This window comes from Eretmochelys imbricata, chromosome 7, assembly GCF_965152235.1.
Source record: "Eretmochelys imbricata isolate rEreImb1 chromosome 7, rEreImb1.hap1, whole genome shotgun sequence".
Classification (NCBI taxonomy): domain Eukaryota; kingdom Metazoa; phylum Chordata; order Testudines; family Cheloniidae; genus Eretmochelys; species Eretmochelys imbricata.
In genome coordinates this window covers 53,883,006-53,906,153 of record NC_135578.1, presented here as the reverse complement: position 1 = coordinate 53,906,153, position 23,148 = coordinate 53,883,006, and the positions used below count along the sequence as shown (strand labels likewise).

General features: G+C 47.3%; 1 protein-coding gene across 1 annotated transcript in view; it reads left to right on the top strand.

Moving 5' to 3' along the window:
* Positions 1–23,148, top strand: part of SYNPO2L (synaptopodin 2 like) — a 62,164-nt gene that overhangs the window by 7,462 nt on the left and 31,554 nt on the right. The gene's annotated exons all lie outside the window — the stretch shown is intronic.

Genomic DNA, 23,148 nt, shown 5'->3' with positions numbered 1-23,148 from the left:
ATGGTTTCCATTAACCAGGACAATTGATTGTAGATGGCTCTGTTTACTTGCAAACCTTCCTGTGAGTCAGGCCAGAAAAAATGAAGGCTTGGGGGGTCTCACAGGACATGTGACGATGTCACCTGATACTGGAATCCATCTTAAACCTGGTGTTTTTCCATTTAGAAGGAGGAGTTTAGACCCAGAAAGACAAAAGATTCCCACCTTGTGCCAAAGCTATAAAAGGGGGTGGAACAGAACAAAGGGGGCTGTGGTCATGAGAAATCCCCTAGCTACCACCTGAGCTGGAACAAGGACTGTACCAGGGGAAAGGATTGGGCCTAGAAAGGAGTCTAGTCTGTGAAAGAAGCTTATTGGAACATCACTGAGGGTGAGATTACAATGCATTTAGTTTCCTACTGTATAGACTTGTGTGTGGTTGTTTTATTTTGCTTGGTAACTTACTTTGTTCCGCCTGTTATTACTTGGAACCACTTAAATCCTACTTTTTATACTTAATAAAATCACTTTTGTTTATTAATTAACCCAGAGTAAGTAAGTAATACCTGGAGGAGCAAACAGCTGTGCATATCTCTATCCATGTTATAGAGAGAAGACAATTTATGAGTTTACCCTGTATAAGCTTTATACAGGTTTCAGAGTAACAGCCGTGTTAGTCTATTCGCAAAAAGAAAAGGAGTACTTGTGGCACCTTAGAGACTAACCAATTTATTTGAGCATGAGCTTTCGTGAGCTGTAGCTCACAAAAGCTCATGCTCAAATAAATTGGTCAGTCTCTAAGCTTTATACAGAGTAAAATGGATTTATTGGGGGTTTGGATCCCAAGGGGAGCTGGGTGTCTGGGTGCTAGAGACAGGAGCACTTCTTATGCTGTTTTCAGTTAAGTCTGCAGCTTTTGCGGGACATGGTTCAGACCTGGGTCTGTGTTGCAGCAGGCTAGCGTGTCTGGCTCAACAAGACAGGGTACTGAAGTCCCAAGCTGGCCAGGAAGATGCCCTGAGAGGTAGTGTCAGCACCTCAGGTGGCAGTTCCAAGGGGGTCTCTGTGACCTCAACCTGTCACAGTAGTATTTCCTTGTCGCCAGTTCCTGTTTAACTTGAGTAGCCCTTTGCTCTTGCTTTATAAGGCAAGGTAAATTGGTGTGCCTGGCTGACTTGCACTGCACTACTCATTATTTTATATCATAAAAGCACCATTCTCATAGTTCCTCTTAATCTTCTGCTTTGTCAAGTAAACATCCTAGTTTTTTTTAATGTCCTCTGCATATGGAAGCCCTTGATATGTGTAATCATTTTTATTGCTGTTCCCTGGACCCTTTTCATATCTACTGTGACTTGAGACAAGATGTAGAAAACTGAATGCAGGCTGTATCAGACATGTATTAATGGCATTAGAATACTTTTCTTATTATTCTCTGTCCCTTTCCTAATACATCATACAATCTTATTTGTTTTTATTATTGTTTGTTTGTTTGTTCTACCACTGCTGTACCTTGAGCCAATATTTTTGTTGAGCTGTTCTCGGTGATGCCAAGAACTTTCTTTAAAGCTGCAACTAATTTAGAACTCATCAGTGGGTACACATGTTGTAAACTGTTCTTTCCAACATGCAGTCACTGAGTTTGCCTCAACTGAATAAAGAAACAGGTTAAAAGTGGGTTTTGAAGCTGCTTCTCCATACAGAGACCAAGTCGTCTTACAAGGAGAATACATAGCTTGAGTAGGTGTTTTAAACCTCGTGGCTACATGAAGGGCTCAGTTGTGAGCCCCACTCCAGGCAGCACAAAGGGGGAGAGAGCAGCTGGCTCCCCATGCTGGGCCTAGCTGATGCAGAACTGGCATAGCTGGCTTCTATGCCACCCCATCTTCCACAGCTGGTTTAAGGGACATGTTCAGAATGAGCTGCACTCTGGCAATCAGTCCCTGGGGACCATAGGCAGTCTGATGTAATTTAAAGCAGCCCTGAGACTGCTCTAAACTATACCAAGGGGCAACCAGGCTGGTCTCAGGATCAGGGAGATGAACATGGCTCCCTCTACTCAACTGTGCCCAGGATCCTGTGACCCTAGTACTATCAGCCGGTCTGAAGCACCAATATTAAATTGTGACAGGGCCAGCTTTAGGGTTGACTCGTACCATAGGTTAACTGGCAGATATCTGCGCCTAGCAGCTCACAGCCAAGCACAGAGACAGTTAGTGACTATTTTGCTCCACATAGGCAATCAGCTGTAATGCCTGTATGGTAAAGCCATACGTAAGGTATGGCCCTGGCGTGGAGAAAGGGCAGCATCACAACTCTCAAACGTGGCAGAAATGAAGAGCGAGTTAAAGGAAACATGTTGGAATTCAATAATGCCTGGGAAACCCACAGTAGAAAAGGGTAAATGTTGTAACATACAGCTGGGAAAGCTGCACCAAAAGTCAAGCTAAAGAGGCAACCGATTTTATTAATGAGCTAAACAGATGGATGCCCTAACACTGGTTCTCAAAGCCGGTCCGCCGCTTGTTCAGGGAAAGCCCCTGCCGGGCCGGACTGGTTTGTTTATCTGCCGCGTCCGCAGGTTCGGCAGATCGCGGCTCCCACTGGTCGCAGTTTGCCGCTCCAGGCCAATGGGGGCTGCGGGAGGCGGCGGGGGCCAAAGGACGTACTGGCTGCCCTTCCCGCAGCTCCCATTGGCCTGGAGTGGTGAACCGCAGCCAGTGGGAGCTGCCCTAACACACTGTGGCACAGAAACAATGTTGCTGGCAGTATAATAGATAGAGGCCAGAAGCTCTGGCCTCGACATGCCCAATACATCCAGGCTGCACAGTGGAAAGGGCCCAGTTGCCCTTACCAGCTTTCAGAGTGCTCCTGAACTTGTTTTATGGCTTTTCAGCAGTTAGGCAGGTGCTGTGGCCACCGCTCAGAAGGTATTTAGGAAGCAGGCTTGTGGAACTCAGTTCATGGTGTATCTTCAGAAAGCTCAGAGAGCCACGCAGGGTGTGTGGTCACACAGGCATCTTGAGCATGAGAGCACTGCAAGCTAGGCACCCAGCATGAGGGTAACACCGGGTAGGATCAGCCCTGCTGCTGAGCTTTAGGAACAGAACGGCTTTGCAGGAGACTCCTGAAATAGCTCCGTTCCTCCCAGATGAGGTGAAGAGTTAGGATTGTCAGGCCCAGGGCAGAAGGTGAACTGTACACGGAGAACCAGATCCACAGCTGGTGCAAATCTACATAACCAATTTACCTCAACTGATGGTCCAGCTCTCGATTCCCTGGGCATCACCAGTGCTCAGGATTAAGGGCAAGGAAAGAGCACGCACATGGACACACCATCTCAAAATGGAATAAAAAGATTAGAGGGATGGCTGGACAAGGATATGCAAAATCGGAGAGAGACTGTTCCATGCTCTTTGTGTTAGTTTTGCTGTGAAATCAGGACCAGTTCTTAAATCATATAAATATGTATTCAGTGTCATGATACAGCTGCTCAGTAACTCCCACTAATTCACCTAGTTAGCTCCTCACAATTTGCCCTCAGGGATAATTCCACTTCCAGGTCTCTTTCTCAAACTCTTCCATTTTGAATCCCATTCCCCTCCCTGTAGGATCCATGCTGACTGTTACTTCTTAGTTTTTTGCCCACTGTCTAAGAACTATCCCAGCTTTGTGCTGAAGCAGTCTCTGATGGCTCCATCCCTTATAGCCTGTCCACTCACAGCCAGGTAGATGCTACTATCCCCTAGGAGGCCCAGAAGTCCCTTTAGTGGATGGCTGTCAGCAATTGTAGTGGAAGCCCCCAAAGGCTGATCTGATTTCCTCCATGAATCCATACCTAATGCTGCCAGCCAAAAGGTCATGAGGCACCTGAAGGTTCCTGCCAGCTCTGTGTACCAGGAGCCATCCTGAGTACTAGAGATGGATGTTGCCTTTGCCTTATTTCCCGCATCTGGTAAAGAGTTTTTGATGGGTTCCTCACCACCACTGCGCTACAGATCCACACAGTGCGTGCTCCAATCAAAGCAACCATGTCCCTTCTCAACAGGTTCTTTATTTAGGTGCTCCACTAGGGCCAGTGGCACTCTGCATTTTGTTAGCCTTGTGGTACACACAAGAGCACTGTGAATTTGCAAGGTGATTTTACCACACCTCTGTTCATCTCCTGGGATCACATCTTCATATTCTACTAGTATGATTGGTAGAGATGTTTTGTTCTCGGCCCTCATTGTCTCTCAGACTAAAAGTATTGTGGTGGTAAACTGTGATCCGTGCCGCTGCCTGTGTTGCTGGTGGATGCCAGCTGAAAGCAATTTTGTTTGCAAGGATTGTGATTTTAAGCTTGCATTTACCTATTTACTGCAGAATGCTTTTACTATGTGGCACCAGCACTTGGTGCCATTTCTGCAGACTAGTTTTTCCTCTCCTTGTCGTTCCTGGTGTTATATTAAAAACTGGGGCACCAAGCTAGTAGTTGGCATTCTTGGGAAGTGCAGGTATTGTCTGGGTCCCTGGGCTGGCTTTGGGCACACAGGCATGATTTTATTGTGTTTGGTGTAATCCACCCTGTGCTCTTCTGCCTTTCCCTGCACTGCACCAGCCTGTGCTATTTATAACATGTTGTGTTAATTTAGTGCTGGCAAAACATTACATATTGACAGCTCTGGAGACTGAGGTTACCAGTTTATCCCCAGAATACGTGTGGCATGTGGCAATGTGATGTGTCTCACAATGCTTTATCACTGTGCCCCCGGAGGAATCACCCAGAGAGTAATTTAAGCTTAATGACCATTCCGGCTTTGGCCCCTCTGCTGCCAGAAAGAAGAATCATAAATGACAATTGTGGTGCCTGTTTCTGCAGTCCTCAGGCCCTGGGCTGAAACCACCAGACACTTTCCATGTAGGTCACCAATCAAAGGCCAACAACTTTTGGCCCCTCTTGTCATGGGCCTTATTACTCCACTTTTACACCACGGTAACTCCAATGTGTTCAGTGCAGTTATACTGGCATAAAAACTGTAGTAACACAAGGCGCAATCAGACCCCAGAGCTGCATTCCAACCAGCAACTGACAGGTGAAAGTCTGTTATATGAAACTGCTACCAGTCCCTCGAGCCATTGAGTTCCTCCAGGTTTCGTCTTCCTGCTGTAAATGTGGCACTGACTCAGAGTGGTTCTGTGTCCCACAGTTCTTGCCCATCGATTGGGCATTTTCCCCACCCCTTCTCATGGCATTCTAGATCTCTCATATTCCTGTTCTCACTGTGCTCTGTCCATCTCAGGTTCAAGTTTCCCTCACCTTCTCTTTCCACAGCAGCAAAGTCCTGCTCCCTATGAAGAGGCATTTATCTGGGGCCAGATCTGCTTCTCTGAGCAATAGTCCTCTGAGGGTTTGATCCCGCCTCCACTGATGTCAATGGGAGCAGAATCTGGCCTGCAAGTGGATCTTGGGAATGCCACACATGATCTGGTTTCTGCTCAATGAATCGTTTGTATTGCAAAAGCTGGGGCTCTCAGCTTGCTGACATATGCATTTGACTCCAGCCTTCATATAAAAACCTGATATCTTGCTGCTTCGTTCTGTTTCGGGTCAAGTACTTATCTAATGCTTTCAGTAGCTATTCTAGTGTAAATGGCATTCTTGCTTGGCAGCGTTGCTGTATCTCACTCAGTTCTCATCTTCTCTCCCCAATGAAGTAATCGAAAACCTTTATCTTCAGAGCTTTCTTTCGATCTTCTGAGGTTAGCTCCGTGTACAGATCTGTTTTCAGCTTCCAGGCTTGAGCTGAGCTTTTGGCTTAGAAGACCAGAGATTCTGGTAATCTCAGCCATCCATACTGTCTTCTCAGAGTGACCTATGCCTGCTGCTTTCTGTTTGAACGGACTGTCAGACTAAATAAAAACAATGGGACTGATTCTCCTAACGTGCTGCCAACCAGTAGAAATCAGCGGTGTATGTGAGATCAGAATCAGGCCCTGTGTATCACAAAAATTCCCTTGCTCATGTCGCTAATAAGACCTTCCATTACTAACTCGGAAATAACTTTACAAATGTAGTTCACTTTTCACCATTGATGCGCCTTGTTTTAATTTTTGCTATCCTTCATCTTGGCTACTGAAAGCAGGCTGGTCAGTTTCACTCCCTGGTTCGCCTGCTCTAACACAAGGCTATTTGTGTTTCCAGTGCTGTAGGGGAATACTTCAATTTAAACCAACGTATGTTCACTGAAATTTAACACAACCACCTTGTGGCAGGACCCACTCGCTCCTGCCTCTGCTCAAGTCCACAAACTGCTCAGAGACCCTTGTGCTGGTAAAACATCCGGTGCAGTTTATTTATAATGTCGGTTCACATCATCCTTGTACAATATACAGCCGTATTCTTACAGTCTTAGGGAGCCCTCAGCAGGTCCTAAGGTTGTCAGATGCCCAGTTTTCAACTGGAAAGTGTCCAGATCTACTGACCGGACACCATAACCACTTGCTTCCTCTTTTTTTCTGGGAGTGCTCAACCCCTGCTCAGCCCCAGGTCCCACCCCCACTCCACTCCTTCCCCGAAGCCCCACCCCATCTCTCCTCGCCTTTGCTCTGCCCCTTCCGGCATGCCTCATCCCCGCTCCTCCTCCTCCCCTCCCCACCCCAGTGCCTTCTGCACACTGCAAAACAGCTGATCAGGGCAGGCAGGAGGCGCTGGGAGGGAGTGGGAGGAATTGATCGATGGGGCTACTGGCGGGTAGGAGGTGCTGGGTGGGAGAGAGGGAACTGGCTACCTGTGGGTGCTAAGCACCTGCTAATTTTTTTCCGTGGGTGCTCCAACCCTGGAGCACCCATGGAGTCAGTGCCTATGCCAGCCACCCAAAGTCCAGTCAACACGGGGCAGGGGGAGGTGCCAGGTTATGAACCACACTAGCCCCCAGCTCCCAGCCCAGCTCCACAGGTGAGTCCCTTCCAACCCAGGCATGGGTGGGAGTAGAGGGGGAAAGTGGCAAGCAATGGGGGCTGGGGTGAAGAGAAGCAAATGGGGGCGGGGCTTTGGGGAAGAGGCGAGGCAGGGTGGAGCCTTGGAGGAAGAGGTAGGGCAGGGCCTCGGGAGGCAGGGGCAGGGCCAGGTAGATTCCAACACTCCTGATGGAGTGGGGTGACCGTACATCCAGTTTTGGCTGGGACAGTCCCTTTTTTAAGCCCTGTCCCGATTTTTTTTGAGGGGGGGGCAAAAGTGGGCATTTGTCTTATTTGTTTTTGCTAACTTGGTCAGTTCATAAGAGCAATCGGGACAAATGGCCACTTTTGTCAAAAAAGTGGGGTGTGGAGGAATGTGCAGGAGGATGGGGACCAGTGATGCTAGCCTCGTGCGGGGGGCAGGCAGGGCTTGAGCAAGCAGCGATGCCAGTCCTGCGCGAGGAGGAGGGGGGGAAGGCTCAGGCGTGTGGCTTGGGCCAGGAAAAGGGCTCGGGCGAGTGGTTCAGGCCAGCCCTGCAGGGGGGCTCAGGCTAGCCCCACGCAGTGTCCTGTTTTCCCTTTGGGAAATATGGTCACCCTATGCTGGAGTGTCTGGTTTTTAAATATTACAAAGTTAACAACCCTACTCTCTCCCTCTTACTAACTTCCTGTGCCTCTTTGTAGGCTCTGCCTAATGGCTTAATTAGCTTTCCAGCTCTCCTCCACCCACGGCTTAGACACAAGCTCTTTTTAACCAGGGCTGTGCAGTGTTGGATTGGAGGTGCAGTGTTGCAGGGAGCTTGGGTGAAAGGCTTCGAGAAGGGCCCTTGGCCGTGATCAGATTAGACACGAAACTGCTGCGTTTTAATCAGGACATCTCCATTATTAGTGCTCCAGCTTGTGTCACCCCACACATACCGCTATCTAAATATAGTTCACACTGAAGGACAGATGCTGCCAATCCACATCTGACTCCCTCCTACCCCCCACTTGAATTCTGTTCCCAAAGCCCTGCTGAAATCCACAGAGTCACATCCAGCAGTCACTTGGTCCTTTCATCTCCATGGGCCTGTAAAAGGAAAATTCTCCTGATTCTCCTCCCTGCCCTACCTCCATGCTCTCCTTCTCTGCTCAATCACTTCTCTCCTCCTGTCTTCCTCACTTGTTGCCTTCACCAATTTTTCTTTCATCCCTTGCTTTCTCCTCCTTCTTAACTGCTTTCCTCTCCCTCCCTCTGCTGATGAAATGTGATAAATTAGAGGAACGGGCAGCGTAATGAAAGAAAGAAAAGATGGGGTATATTCCTAGGGCTGTTTTCAGAGTAGCAGCCGTATTAGTCTGTATCCGCAAAAAGAAAAGGAGGACTTGTGGCACCTTAGAGACTAACAAATTTATTTGAGCATAAGCTTATGTGAGCTACAGCTCACTTCATCTGATGCATGGAGTAGAAACTACAGTGGGGAGATTTTATATACACAGAGAATATGAAACAATGGGTGTTACCATACACACTGTAACGAGAGTGATCGGGTAAGGTGAGCTATTACCGGCAGGGGGGAACACCTTTTGTTGTGATAATCAAGGTGGCCATTTCCAGCAGTTGACAGGAACGTCTGAGGAACAGTGGAGGGTGGGGAGGGGGGAATAAACATGGGGAAATAGTTTTACTTTGTGTAATGACACATCCACTCCCAGTCTTTATTCAAGAAACAACTCTGACGTCGTAATCAAACAACTCTGACATCATAATCAAAAAGGCCGACAAAGGAGGTGCTGTTGTCATCATGAATAGGTCGGAATATGAACAAGAGGCTGCTCAGCAGCTCTCCAACACCACATTCTACAAGCATTACCCTCTGATCCCACTGAAGGTTACCAAAAGAAACTACACCATCTGCTCAAGAAACTCCCTGAAAAAGCACAAGAACAAATCCGCACAGACACAACCCTAGAACCCCGACCAGGGGTATTCTATCTGCTACCCAAGATCCATAAACCTGGAAATCCTAGACGCCCCATCATCTCAGGCATTGGCACCCTGACAGCAGGATTGTCTGGCTATGTAGACTCCCTCCTCAGGCCCCAAACTACCAGCACTCCCAGCTGTCTTCGAGACACCACTGAGTTCCTGAGGAAACTACAATCCATCGGTGACCTTCCTGAAAAAAACATCCTGGCCACTATGGATGTAGAAGCCCTCTACACCAACATTCCACACAAAGATGGACTACAAGCCGTCAGGAACAGTATCTCCGATAATGTCACGGCAAACCTGGTGGCTGAACTTTGTGACTTTGTCCTCACCCATAACTATTTCACATTTGGGGACAATATATACCTTCAAATCAGTGGCACTGCTATGGGTACCTGCATGGCCGCACAGTATGCCAACATTTTTATGGCTGACTTAGAACAACGCTTCCTTAACTCTCGTCCCCTAACACCCCATCTCTACTTGCACTACACTGAAGACATCTTCATCATCTGGACCCATGGAAAAGAAGCCCTTGAGGAATTCCACCATGATTTCAACTATTTCCATCCCACCATCAACCTCAGCCTGGACCAGTCCACACAAGAGATCCACTTCCTGGACACTACGATGCTAATAAGCGATGGTCATATAAAAACCACCCTATACCGGAAACCTACTGACCGCTATGCTTACTTACATGCCTCCAGCTTTCATCCAGACCACACCACACGCTCCATCGTCCACAGCCAAGCTCTAAGATACAACCGCATTTGCTCCAACCCCTCAGACAGAGACAAACACCTACAAGATCTCTATCAAGCGTTCTTACAACTACAATACCCACCTGCTGAAGTGAAGAAACAGATTGACAGAGCCAGAAGAGTACCCAAAAGTCACCCACTACAGGACAGGCTCAACAAAGAAAATAACAGAACACCACTAGCCATCACTTTCAGCCCCCAACTAAAACCTCTCCAACGCATCATCAAGGATCTACAGCCTATCCTGAAGGATGACCCATCACTCTCACAGATCTTGAGAGACAGGCCAGTCATTGCTAGCACACAGCCCCCCAGCCTGAAGCAAATACTCACCAGCCACCCACACAACAAAAACACTAACCCAGGAATCTATCCTTGCAACAAAGCCCGTTGCCAACTGTGCCCACATATCTCTTTAGGGGACACCATCATAGGGCCTAATCACATCAGCCACACTATCAGAGGCTCGTTCACCTGCACATCTACCAATGTGATATATGCCATCATGTGCCAGCAATGCCCCTCTGCCATATATATTGGCCAAACTGGACAGTCTCTATGTAAAAGAATAAATGGACAGAAATCAGAGGACAAGAATTATAACATTCAAAAACCAGTCGGAGAACACTTCAATCTCTTTGGTCACTCAATTACAGACCTAAAAGTTGCAATTCTTCAACAAAAAAACTTCAAAAACAGACTCCAAGGAGAGACTGCTGAATTGCAATTAATTTGTAAACTGGACACAATTAACTTAGGCTTAAATAAAGACTGGGAGTGAATGTGGCATTACACAAAGTAAAACTATTTCCCCATGTTTATTCTCCCCCCCACTGTTTCTCACACATTCTTGTCAACTGCTACAAATGGCCCACCTTGATTATCACTACAAAAGGTGTCTGTCCGTCCCCCCCCCCCCGTTGCTGGTAATAGCTCACCTTACCTGATCACTCTCGTTACAGTGTGTATGTTAACACCCATTGTTTCATGTTCTCTGTGTATATAAAATCTCCCCACTGTATTTTCTACTGCATGCATCCGATGAAGTGAGCTGTGGCTCATGAAAGCTTATGCTCAAATACATTTGTTAGTCTCTAAGGTGCCACAAGTACTCCTTTTCTTTTATTCCTAGGGCTGTGGTAGAAGGGAGGTCACTTTTACCTTTCATGCTAATGATCACAACTAGAGGGAGCACAGAGAGCAGCAACTAAGGGCTTATCTACATGGGGATATTTAGGAAAGTGAAGACAAATTAACTAAAGCTGTGAGATTAATGCACATATGCTAAAGCACAGTAAACCCCTGGATGGATGCACTCATTCAGAAGTGGCCTTAGGGTATGTCTACACTACGGAATAAGGTCGAATTTATAGAAGTCAGTTTTTTAGAAATCGGTTTTATATATTCGAGTGTGTGTGTCCCCACAGAAAATGCTCTAAGTGCATTAAGTGCATTAACTCGGCGGAGTGCTTCCACAGTACCGAGGCTAGAGTCGACTTCCGGAGCGTTGCACTGTGGGTAGCTATCCCACAGTTCCCGCAGTCTCCGCTGCCCATTGGAATTCTGGGTTGAGATCCCAGTGCCTGATGGGGCTAAAACATTGTCGCGGGTGGTTCTGGGTACATATCGTCAGGCCCCCCCTTCCCTTCCTCCCTCCGTGAAAGCAAGGGCAGACAATCGTTTTGCGCCTTTTTTCCTGAGTTACCTGTGCAGACGCCATACCACGGCAAGCATGGAGCCCGCTCAGGTAACCGTCACCCTATGTCTCCTGGGTGCTGGCAGACGCAGTACGGCATTGCTACACAGTAGCAGCAACCCATTGCCTTCTGGCAGCAGACAGTGCAGTACGACTGGTAGCCGTTCTCGTCGTGTCCGAGGTGCTCCTGGCCACGTCGGCTGGGAGCGCCTGGGCAGACATGGGCGCAGGGACTAATTTTGGAGTGACTTGACCAGGTCATTCTCTTTAGTCGTGCAGTCAGTCCTATTGAACCGTCTTATGGTGAGCAGGCAGGCGATACGGATTGCTAGCAGTCGTACTGTACCATCTTCTGCCGGGCAGGCAAGAGATGAGGATGGCTAGCAGTCGTAGTGTACCATCTTCTGCCAAGCAGCCATGAGATGTGGATGGCATGCAGTCCTTCTGCACCGTCTGCTGCCAGCAAAAGATGTAAAAGATAGATGGAGTGGATCAAAACAAGAAATAGACCAGATTTGTTTTGTATTCATTTGCTTCCCCCCGTCTAGGGGACTCATTCCTCTAGGTCACACTGCAGTCACTCACAGAGAAGGTGCAGCGAGGTAAATCAGAGGCCAGGCTAACCTCCTTGTTCCAATAAGAACAATAACTTAGGTGTACCATTTCTTATTGGAACCCTCCGTGAAGTCCTGCTCGAAATAGTCCTTGATGTAAAGCCACCCCCTTTGCTGATTTTAGCTCCCTGAAGCCAACCCTGTAAGCCGTGTTCTCAGTCGCCCCTCCCTGCGTCAGAGCAATGGCAAACAATCGTGCATCTGAGTTGAGAGTGCTGTCCAGAGCGGTCACAATGGAGCACTCTGGGATAGCTCCCAGAGGTCCACAGTACCCCAAATTCGAGCCGGCAAGGCCGATTTAAGCGCTAATCCACTTGTCAGGGGTGGAGTAAGGAAATCGATTTTAAGAGCCCTTTAAGTCGAAATAAAGGGCTTCATCGTGTGGACGGGTGCAGGTTTACATCGATTTAATGCTGCTAAATTCGACCTAAAGTCCTAGTGTAGACCAGGGCTTTGTTCGTGCCGTTCTAGGATCAAGGTACAGGAACTAATACTTGAGCTTCTGTGTGAGAGTGTCCACACTGGGTTTAACACACTTTAGTTTATGTGCATTAACTTCACAGCTTTAGTTAATTTGCCTTAACTCCATGGACAAATGAGCCCTCAGAGAGCAAAAGATTTGGAGGGATGGCCATGAGTAAGATTGCGATTTTTGGCTTGGAAATTTTTCATATCTTTCATGGCAGAGGTGTGAGGGGGAAAAAAAGATAAGTCACCAAAAAAAGGTCACTAAACAATGTGGTTTTCACTATACCCTTGCGTCAGGTAACAATGCTACTCAGTTTGGGGGCCTAATCAAGTGTGTTTTTACAGCCATTTCCAAGAATTCACAGACTTTATTGAAATTCTTTATTTCCTTGACCTCTGGGACAAAATCATAGCCCTACTGATGAGCAAGTAGGAAAGGAACATGTATGTGTAGACTGGAAAAATGGAAGCTGGGGAGATAGTGGAAGGAGAATGGTCCAGTGGTTAGAGTGCTAATCTAAGGCTCTAGAGACGTGCTCTGCCACAGACTTTCTGTGTGACCATGGCCAAGTCATTTAGTCCCTCTGTGCCTCAGTTCCCCCACTGCAATATGGGGATAATGGCACTGCCCTGCCTCACCGTAGTATTGTGAGGATAACTGTATCACAGACGATGAGTCACTCAGATCCTGTGGTGATGAAGGTCTCTAAGTACTTAAGACAGAGAGTGGTGGGGATACAGTTAGGGTGTGAGTACTGTGTATAAGTTTTTTTTCAACAGAAGGCATTATCATTAATTAGCATTGATTTAGATTAGAAATATCAGTCCAAATTCTGCCAGTGACATTGATTTAAATTTTCACCCTCGTATCAGAATTAATCCACGCTATTGAAAATAAAACAGAAAAAAATCAATGTAAACAGCAGGAAAACCATGAGCTATAAAAAACACTCAGAAATGTAACCAACTTCCATTTGAGTCAGTGGGTTCAAAGATCAACTTTAAATCTCCACTTCCTAGTTTCACAGGCACCTAATGGAGATAGTGATAAAAATAAACATTTATATCACAGGGGCACCCAGAAGTTCCAATCTGTGTCAGCCCCCTCTCTTTGTGCTAGATGCTGCACAAACACACAAGTTTGCTCCCCAAAGAGTTTGCAATCTATGAGGAATACAGTCATATGGGGGCGGGGGAATCAAACACATCCCTGTTTTAGTCATGTTTGAATTTCTTGTATTTTCATTTGCATAAATGAACAAGGCCCTGATCTAGGAAAGGCCATAAACAAGCCTCAATGTAAGCATGTGTGTCATCCCACAGAAGCGAATGAGTTCTCCAAATGGAGACTCTGAGAGGAATGAAAAACTGCTTCCCTCTGGGGATCTCCAGGTGTCGTCTGGTTTTGGAATCTCCTCACAGTGCTAGCTGCTGGTGCCAGAGGGGGCTGAATTAGCCCTTTGGATGGTGATCCCAGTTCTAACGAAAATGTGAGGTGAACAGGGCGGGGAGAACAGCAGGCCAGGAAGATACATGATGCTCCGAGAACTGGTGGGAAGGGAAGATTATTCGGGGTTTGTTTTCCTCCAAAAGGAGGAACCATGGTGCCAAGCATATTGGCACCCCAAAGAAGCCTGCGCACCAAGGGGTCCTCAGCAGTGAGGCCATCATCCCTGGGCCCCCTCCTCAGAGCTCACCAAAGTGGCTTCTGAAATTGACAAGAAAGAGGTTGCAAGGGGCTCCCACACCACAATGCCAGTGGAGGGTTCAGAGAGGATTTCCCTCAGGTTCCTTTAAAATTCCACTTTTCCCATCATTTCCCATTTCCAGCTGCTGTCCAACACCTTTCTCTCCTAGTCAGGACCATAGGCAAACACTCCTTCCCAGTTACTGGTGTTGCGGTTCCTGGCTGGCCAGCAGGGGGTGTTATTTTGACAAGATGAATAGGTCCTGCAGCCTGTATGGCAGCCTGTCCCGAATGCCTGGCCTGTGATGTCTACTGACCTCCCACTGAGCGAGACGCGCAGGCTGTGACTTGGCCAGTCTGTGGTCAGCATGTTTGTGCCATTCCCTGTCCAGAGATGGATGTCAATAGCATAGTGCATCACACTGGCATGGCTGCCAAACAGCCCCATCCTTTCTGCAGCATGTGCATATTTCCTCCTCTCCACATAATAGCCTCTGCTGTCTTCAGCCCTGGGCTGTGCTCTCACAGAACTCCCAGAAGAATCCAGCTGCTCTGTGAATACACTGTTCCTAGCTCTGCTCTGAGAGGTGACTGATACACCCATGTGCAGCTGGACCCAGGAGTGCTGATAGCTGCGAAGCCTTTCATCCTATTTTTTGGCTCTGTATTTCTCCACCTGTGCTGGGAGTTGGCTCCTTTTTCCAGGAAGGATGGGAAGGCGCTGGAGTCCCCTTGCTGGCCTTCACGGGCTAGCACTGAAATACCTGTCTCTTCTGTTTTTCTGGTGCATGCCTGTGTGCAGCCCAGGCCATAGTCTCCAGGATCCTGTGCTGGTGGCTGAGTGGAAAGTCCCTCCCAAGCACAGCTGAAGCCTGTTATTGAATCATGGCCCTCAGCCTGCTTGTTGCAGATCTCGCTGTCCGTCCTGCCTCCCCCAAGTCCAAACCTGACTAAACTGAGAGCATGAAATGCACCCGAATCCATGCTCACGCACCCTGGCCAGCACAGTGAGTGAGGGCTCTGTAGGACCCTAAATAGGCCAACAGATCAATTCACTGGTTCTGCCTGTCTCCACCCCATCTCTGCATCCAACTGGCACAAACGGGCCTGTAGGAGCACAATGGGATGGGAAGAGTGACTTCTTTGATGCTGCTGTCAAACCTTACCTCTATGCTCTCTCTCCAACATTGGAAACAACTCAGTCTGAGGGCTATCCCCCACCTGGTGCCGAGCAATGGGTGGCATTTCTCTAATGAGAGTGATAGAGAGAGATAGAGATTCTCTAGGTTTTAGTCAGGAGGAGAGGATGGAAGAGGATAAAGTATGGGCCAGATCAGACGAGAAACATGCACATAAAGAATCTGACACATCAAAAAAGGGCAGACAAATAAACAGTGACAAGTTTTTAAAGTGCTTGTACACATGCTAGAAGTCTAAATAATAAGATGGGTGAACTAGAGTGCCTCCTGTTAAAGGAGGATATTGATATAATAGGCATCACAGAAACCTGGTGGAGTGAGGACAATGGGACACAATCATTCTGGGGTACAAAATATATCGGAAGGAAAGAACAGGTCATGTGGGGGTGGGGGGGTGGAGTGGCACTATATGTGAAAGAAAATGTAGAATCAAATGAAATAAAAATCTTAAATGAATCCACATTTTCCATAGAATCTCTATGGATAGTAATTCCATGCTCTAATAAGAATATAACAGTAGGGATCTATTATTGACACCTGACCAGGACAGTGATAGTGACAATGAAATGCTAAGGGAGATTAGAGAGGCTATCAAAATAAAGAACTCAATAATAGTGGGAGATTTCAATTATCCCCATATTGACTGGGTACATGTCACCTCAGGACGAAATGCAGAGACAAAATTTCTCGATACTTTAAATGACTGCTTCTTGGAGCAGCTGGTACAGGAACCCACAAAGGGAGAGGCAACTCTCGATCTAGTCCTGAGTGGAGCGCAGGATCTGGTCCAAGACGTAACTATAACAGGACCGCTTGGAAATAGTGACCATAATATAACAACATTTAACATTCCTGTGGTGGGAAGAACACCTCAACAGCCCAACACTGTGGCATTTAATTTCAGAAAGGGGAACTATGCAAAAATGAGGAGGTTAGTTAAACAGAAATTAAAAGGTACAGTGACTAGAGTGAAATCCCTGCAAGCTGCATGGATGCTTTTCAAAGACACCATAATAGAGGCTCAACTTAAATGTATACCCCAAATTAAAAAACACAGTAAAAGAACTAAAGAAGAGCCACCATGGATTAACAACCATGTAAAAGAAGCAGTGAGAGATAAAAAGGCATCTTTTAAAAAGTGGAAGTCAAATCCTAGTGAGGTAAATAGAAAGGAGCATAAACACTGCCAAATTAAATGTAAAAATGTAATAAGAAAAGCCAAAAAGGAGTTTGAGAACAGCTAGCCAAAAACTCAGAAGGTAATAACAAAATGTTTTTAAGTACATCAGAAGCAGGAAGCCTGCTAAACAATGGGGCTCCTGGACGATCAAGATACAAAAGGAGCACTTAAAGATGATAAAGTCATCGCAGAGAAACTAAATGAATTCTTTGCTTCAGTCTTCACGGCTGAGGATGTTAGGGAGATTCCCAAACCTGAGCCGTCTTTTGTAGGTGACAAATCTGAGGAATTGTCACAGATTGAAGTGTCACTAGAGGAGGTTTTGGGGAATTAATTGAGAAACTGAACAGTAACAAGTCACCGGGACCAGATGGCATTCACCCAAGAGTTCTGAAAGAACTCAAATGTGAAATTGAGGAACTATAAACTATGGTTTGTAACCTGTCCTTTAAATCAGCTACTGTACCCAATGACTGGAAGATAGCTAATGTAACGCCAATATTTAAGAAGGGCTCTAGAGGTGATCCTGGGAATTACAGACCGGTAAGTCTAATGTCAGTACCGGGCAAATTAGTTGAAACAATAGGAAAGAATAAAATTGTCAGACACATAGAAGAACATAAATTGTTGTGCAAAAGTCAACATGGTTTCTGTAAAGGGAGATAGTGTTTTACTAATCTATTAGAGTTCTTTGAGGGGGTCTACAAAACATGTGGACAAGTGGGATCCAGTGGACATAATGTACTTAGATTTCCAGAAAGCCTTTGACAAGGTCCCTCACCAAAGGCACTTATGTAAATTAAGTTGTCATGCAATAAGAGGGAAGATCCTTTCATGGATTAAGAACTGGCTAAAAGACAGGGGACAAAGGGTAGGAATAAATGGTAAATTTTCAGAATGGAGAGGGGTAACTAGTGGTGTTCCCCAAGGGTCAGTCCTAGGACCAATCCTATTCAACATATTCATAAATGATCTGGAGAAAGGGGTAAACAGTGAGGTGGCAAAGTTTGCAGATGATACTAAATTGCTCAAGATAGTTAAGACCAAAGTAGACTGTGAAGAACTTCAAAAAGATCTCACAAAACTAAGTGATTGGGCAACAAAATGGCAAATGAAATTTAATGTGGATAAATGTAAACTAATGCACATTGGAAAAAATAACCCCAACTATACATACAATATGATGGGGGCTAATTTAGCTACAACTAATCAGGAGAAAGATCTTGGAGTCATCATGGATAGTTCTCTGAAGACATCCATGCAGTGTGCAGCAGCAAAAAAGGGATAGAGAATAAGACAGAGAATATCTTATTGCCCTTATATAACTCCATGGTACGCCCACATCTTGAATACTGTGTACAGATGTGGTCCCCTCCTCTCAAAAAAGACATACTGGCATTAGAAAAGGTTCAGAAAAGGGCAACTAAAATGATTAGGGGTTTGGAACAGGTCCCATGTGAGGAGAGATTAAAGAGGCTAGGACTTTTCAGCTTGGAAAAGAGGAGACTAACGGGGGATATGATAGAGGTCTATAAAATCATGAGTGGTTTGGAGAAAGTGAATAAGGAAAAGTTATTTACTTGTTCCCATAATATAAGAACTAGGGGCCACCAAATGAAATTAATGGGTAGGAGGTTTAAAACAAATAAAAGGAAGTTCTTCTTCACTCAGCACACAGTCAACCTGTGGAACTCCTTGCCTGAGGAGGTTGTGAAGGCTAGGACTGTAAAAGGATTTAAAGGAGAACAGGATAAATTCATGGAGGTTAAGCCCATTAATGGCTATTAGTCAGGATGGGTAAGGAATGCTGTCCCTAGCCTCTGTTTGTCAGAGGGTGAAGATGGATGGCAGGAGAGACATCACTTGATCATTACCAACAGGTTCACTCCTTCTGGGGCAGCTGGCATTGGCCACTGTCAGTAGACAGGATACTGGACTGGATGGACCTTTGGTCTGACCCAGTATGGCTATTCTTATGTTCTTAAATGTCCATGGGACTTTCTTGCATCTGTGTCTGGTCTCTGATGTATCTTGTGTCTCAGCTGGGAGGTGTGGAGATTTTTTATTGTCTCTTCATCTGGCTGGCTAACAGCTGCCCCTGGAAGCAGGAGGGGGGATGGGACGGGGCTCTGATAAGAGCAGAGGAGTTGTTCTCTCTCCAGACAGGGTTTATTTTGGGCCCTCATGTTCTCATCCCCTCATCTCTTCATGGCTGCGGTGGATGAGGAGGTGAAGAGCCAAGGTGAGGAGAGATTGGAGGCTGGACTGATGGATGTGACAGCTTGGATGATCCAGCCCCTAGTTTAAGCCTGCAGGCAAAGCACAGGGCTGAGACTCAGAGGCTGTGGCAAAATAAAGACAAACAACTCACAGCACAAACCATTTTCTCACTCCCAGCCTGGGGTGGACGCAGCCTCCCGACTGAATGGGTCCCTGTGGTGAGGGGGGCACAGACCACCCACAGCAGCACCCTCCACCCCAGTCAATATCCCTGCCCAGTGTGGAGAGGAGGCTCTGGTGGGGTTGGAGAGCTGCTCAGCACTCACCACACCACAGTGGCTCCCATCCTGTGGGGCTGGGCCCAGCTCCCCGTTCTGGGCATTGTGACCTGGCTGCTCAGGTCTGGTGCTCTTGGTTCATAATTTCCGTGGTGCAGCTAAAGCCAGGAACCCACGCTAAAGCTGCTGCCCCTCCTACCCCTCTGCTTTGCTGATGGGACAGCTGCAGGGGTGCTGCTGTGGGTGGTTGGTGCCCCCTCGACCACAGGCCCACTCCAACTCTGACTGGCAGACAGGAGTCCTTGGAATGCACCCACTAGACCTGCAGATGGTCTGAGTCTGCATATCAACCAGTCCCAAAGCCCTCCAGTGGAAGCCCCTTCTCTGGGCCCCTACAACTGCCTCCCCCAAAATGGGAACTGAGCACCTTGTGCAACCCCAACACATTTTCTAAGGAGTGTGGCTACCGCCAATCTTAGGGAGTCTGGCTGATGAGCAACGACACATTGGGAGAGGTGGGAGAATGCATCTTTTCAGTGGAGATGGGGGTGACATTAAATGTCTCAGGCCTGTGGCTCACTGTGGGGTTCCCCCCACCACCACAAAGGTGCACTAGATCTGGTATAAAATGCTCTGCATGGACTTCATTTCTTGCTCCCCGCCACTGCAGGACCCAGAGAAATTCATGGGAAATATTTGCAAATTCAGCTGTTGGCTATTAGCTTAAAAATCACTGGCCTGAGTCCCCACTGCCCTGCATCTTGTTTTATCATTCACACCTGTGCTAAGTGCGTGCAATGTGGGTCTCCAGTGCTACCAGATCAGAATTCTCCTCTTAAGCCTACTGGTAATAGTGGTTTGGACCCTCTTGGAACAGCTGTGTATATGTTTTGTTTGCTTGGGGGAATGGAACAATTCAGACACAAATAAAGCTGTTTTCATTTGGGTTTTTTGTTTTGATTTTATGGAAAAATGCCTATGAGAGATAGGTTTTGTAAAAGCTTTCAGGGCCTGATTCTCATTTACACTAAGGCCCCTTTACACCACTCTGGCAGCATAAAGTAGCTTTAAAATGGGTATTATTGTAATTTACTACAACTATAGGGCCGCTTTCCACTGCCACTGTAGTGTACTTGGGCCCTATTGTAAATGAGAATCAGTCCCTTTATGTTTTTAACTTCGGGCCGAACTACCCGGCAGTTTCCATTTAACCTTACATCCCTGCCTTTAAAGAATGAGCCACTTTTTCAGTCTACAATGCAAGTGAAGCTTCATAGTGTTAAATGAAGAGGTGATAATCTAAATAATGCAACATCCAGTGGCACAGGGAAAGCACGTGCTCGATGATCAGGACTCGGACTTCCACTCCCCAGAGCTGGCCCTGTCCAAGGCTTGTACTCAGTATCTGGAGTAAGGTGTAGCGCTTGTCTGCCCAGCCCCACTTGCCAGATGGCGTGTAGAGTGACTTACAGCCTCTCACTCATCCTCTGGGCTGGGGGGCCATGACACATCGCCACAGGCCCCTGTGACTTTGTAACTGACACTGCCCACTAATCCACAAGCAACATGCTACCTAGTAACAGTTACAGCGTTGGAGAAGGCTTGCTAGAGGTAGGAGCGACACAGGAAGGAACGCCACCACAGCCACAGGAGAAACCTTTCACTGTGTGACACAGCAGCTCCCAAGGGAGGGAAGCCTCTGGGCCAAATTCAGAAGTGATGTAAAAGATGGTAAACTATCCACTGGGTGTAAGAGAGCCTTAGGCAGCCAGATTCATCCCTGCTGTCATTCTGCTGCAACCTCGGAACCAGACACCAGCCTCAGTTACATCAGTGGAGATCCAGAGTAGCTCCAGTGCCTGCTAAGGGGTTACTCCAGATATGCATTAGCATAACAAGGCAGCATTTGGCCCAAGGCAGATCTCAGTGGATGTAAGTGATAAAGTAAGGTAACTAGCCCAGACGTGGCCCTCAGAGCCCAATGTTAGGTGGTGTTGGAGCCTTCTCCTGGAAGCACACAGCTTCTCACAACGTGGGGCCCTCCGTAACTGGCACAACGGGTGTAAGTTACATGCTGAGGAGGCAGAAGCTGGGGCGTGGAGCAGGAAATGCCTCCAGCAGAAGCACAGAAGGCCATGCCCCTTTCTACTTTAATTCATGCCTGTACCAGCCCTAACACTACTGGGGGCAATTCAAACCTGGCAGAAGCAGGAGCAGCTCCCACTGATTTCAATGCGTGCTATGTCCCCTTGCCCCAGGGGCTGTATTTGGTCCCACAGGATCCTAGATCGATGAGAGCTTCACTTATTTTGCATAACCACTGAATGCCACCTCAATGCAGGTGACACCTGCTAGCAACACCTGCTTGCTAAACAGCTGGCTCCTAGGGCCTGGGTCTCTTCTCTCAGCATTTGGCTGCAGGGGAGTTACTCCTGACTCATGCTAGTGAAAAGGAAGTGAAAACCAGGCCCCCAATAAAAACAATTAGGAGTTCTTGTGTCACCGTAGAGACTAACAATTTTATTTAGGCATAAGCTTTCGTGGGCTAAAACCCACTTCATCAGATGCATGGAGTGGAACATACAGTAGGGAGGTATAAATACACAGCATATGAAAAGATGGGAGTTGACTTACCAAGTGCGGGGTCAGTGCTAACGAGCCAATTCAGTTAAGGTGGAAGTGGGATATTCTCAACAGTTGACAAGAAGTAATGTGTAACTTACCCCACCACGGTACCACCACTATGTTTGGTCCTACCACATGGACATTTCCCTTGGGGCATGTGGCACAGGGGCATAATGGGCGGAGAACAGGGTGTCTTATGGTGCAGAGATTTCAGGGACACTTCTGTGAGACTCTCCTTCACCACCCAAGCATCATGACACAGGCATCCCTGGCTAGGAATGGAGCTCTCCGAAGGTGTTGTGACCCACCATCCAATCCATGCTAATTACTATTCGTTGCTCCGTGCCTGTCCAGTCTGCATTACAAGTGCCCCTCGCAGGGGTTCTCACAAGAAATTTTTTGGTGGCGTCAGAGTGAGGCCACCAGCTCTTGCTGGTGGCTGCTCTGACAATTTTTCCCTTAAATACTTAATTAACTTTAGGAAAAACAAATAAATATGCACATATACATGTCCAAATCATTGTAATTTATTTATGTAGGGTTTTTGTGCAGACTCAGTAATAAAAATAACATACAGTTGTCTCTATTCTTTACTGGACCTAAACAAAATAGAAACAAAATAAGGTGCTTTGCACATTCGTGTCTATTTTGTTGTTTCTTTTGCTTTTTTGGCTGCTTTTTTTTTTTTTTAAAGATTTGCTAGCTAGTATGGCTGCTGCTGTGAAAACTGATTATGTATATATCACTTTTCACAGCAGACTTACTAGCTAGCTGGGAGACAGTAAAAAGTGATATTAACACACATACAAATATCGCTTTTCACAGCAGACTTATGCATCCTCGGAAAGCCATGGACGGAGAGGTGGATAGGGAAGCAGTGGGGGCCAGGGGAATGGGGGGGGGCAAGCCTGGGGCTGGAGCCCAAAACCCCCTGGCTGGTGGATGGCGCCTGAAGCCCTGCGTCTGGAGCCTGGCACCCGCCACCCCACGGCTGAAGCTGGAAGCCCGAGCCCCACCACCCCTGTGAAGGTCGGGAACTCACACCAGCGGCCTGCTCCTCTGGCGTTTGTGTCTGCAAAGGAGGGCCCAGCCCCTGCTGACAGCTCTGTGGGAGGGGCCACTGCTTTCCCCCCCACCATCACTACCCAGGAGGCTGTGGCAGCAAGAAAGGCCTCTGGTGGCCGCATGCAGCCACATTTGAAAAACACTTCCCTACAACGCAGGTGTCATTTATTCTGGCCCTATCCCAAGGGTCTAGAGGTGAGAAAAGGAAAAGCCACTTATGCACAGTGCACGTTCTATTTGCAAGACCACTGGAGAGATGGCTTCAGCCACCCCAGCCAGGGAAGCTGAGACACAGCTGGATTAACGGCTAATTGTGAAAGTGCCCCTGCTCCCTCCCTGCAAGCACAGACACCCTTCGAAACCAGGGGGAGGGGTGGGCAATGAGAGGCAGGAAGAGGAGCGTCCAGGTGTTAATTCACACTAAGAGACTGGAATCTGGCTAATGAAGAGCTCAGCTCTGTG